Genomic DNA, 1,717 nt, shown 5'->3' with positions numbered 1-1,717 from the left:
CTCCACTGGCCTGTTAAGGGTCTTTCCACCGCACTTGGACTTCTGGGCACGGTGGTTGAGCTGACCAGTGTTTCTGGAAGGCAGACAGGGGTTCATTTTTGGAAAAATTTAGGATGTTTAAAGTTAGGAGTGCCTGTCCCAACTGCTGATGAGGGCTGGTGACTCCCCCTTTTTGTTTTAATAATTGATTTTTTAGGCATTGGTGATGCTGTTCAACAATGGCTTGTCCTTGGGGGTTACAGGGAATTCCTGCTGCTAGAAAAACAAGGCCCATTATCTGTTTTAATTTGTGCTGGCAGCCCTAAGGTGGCAAAACACTGCAGCAGGTGATTTTTTGCATGCTTGGCAGCTTGAGTCCCCTAGGATTGACCCCTGGCGTTTGTAAACCTGGCATGTAGACCTCGCCAGTTTACATGAGTTAAAGTGTGCAGTTGGCTGGCAACCCCCGTGCAAAATGAGAGACTATTAGCCATGCCTTGGGGAAGCACCACCCACTCAAACCGCCGATTGGGACACTGAAAGTTTACGGAAGGGATAGAAAAGGCAAACTTTTCACAATCATTTGGGTGCAGTGGAATGGAGAAAAGGCAATCCTTGATATCTATAGTTACTAGGTATAAGTTGTTTGGTATAGTGGGGCATTCTTTTATTGACCTCTCTAAGGTCTTGTAGCATTCTCCACTTTCCAGAGGCCTTTTTAATCACAAATACTGGAGTATTCCAGGGGCTGGTGGATGGGCGAATATGCCCTGCTTGGAGCTGCTCATCGCCAATTTGTTGTAGGGCCTGCAATTTATTATCAGGAAGTGGCCACTGCTCTACCCAAACCAGGGGTCCATTTACCCAGTGGATGGGGGACACCAGGAGAGCAGTGGCCTCTAGGATTGGGGGTGACTGGCCATCTGTTTATGAGGGGTTTCCGGGAACTTGACCCTGGGGAGAGGCAGATGGTTTCTTAGGTCCCAAAAAGTGGGGTCCCCCCTATAGTTTGGAAAACAGGGGAGATTAAACTGTTGCTGATACTCCTCCTCATCTAGGATATCTTCATAAAGGGCCTTATGGTCAGTGATAATGAAAGCGTCTGCTTGGCCTAGAACATCTTGGCCTAATAGGTTGGCCACCAATCCGGCAGCAATGAGAGGTTTTACTTCCACTTTTGTGCCATCAGCATCTTCCCAGTGAAGGATTTCCTGGGTTTCCCACGTTGGGGTTTTACCCCTTACCCCCAAAATTTGGGGGCCTGGAACTAACTTCCAGCTTGAAGGGACTTCTTCCCGTCTAAGGACTGTTCGATCCGCCCCCATGTCAACAAGGCATCGAAACTCTTTGCCTTGAATTTTAAGATTCATTTTTGGTCTTAAACCAGGAACTATAGGTATAGTCCATTGAGCCTGGGGTACTGGCCGCCTGGTAGGGCATGGAGGTGTTGGCTTTGTATCCCCTTGGGGTGACGGGGCTGGGGATTGCCCCTCCTCTAGTTTAAAGGCTTTCTGTCCTTGTCAAACTTAGACCAGCACTCACGCTTCCAATGAAGCCCCTTACCGCACCTAGGGCACGGCATAGAGGGAACATTTTTATTTTTCTGGTTGGGACAGTCCCTTTTGAAATGACCTTGTTCCCCACAGCCATAACATTGACCCCTATAGGAGGGTTGGCTGGGGCTCTCCTTAGGGATCCTGACACTAAGAGCCTGGGTCATAGCACCTGCAAGGGTTTC

The sequence above is a fragment of the Galeopterus variegatus genome, unplaced genomic scaffold (assembly GCF_000696425.1).
Source record: "Galeopterus variegatus unplaced genomic scaffold, G_variegatus-3.0.2 Scaffold4131, whole genome shotgun sequence".
In the NCBI taxonomy this organism is placed as follows: domain Eukaryota; kingdom Metazoa; phylum Chordata; class Mammalia; order Dermoptera; family Cynocephalidae; genus Galeopterus; species Galeopterus variegatus.
This window is presented reverse-complemented; position numbering follows the sequence as displayed.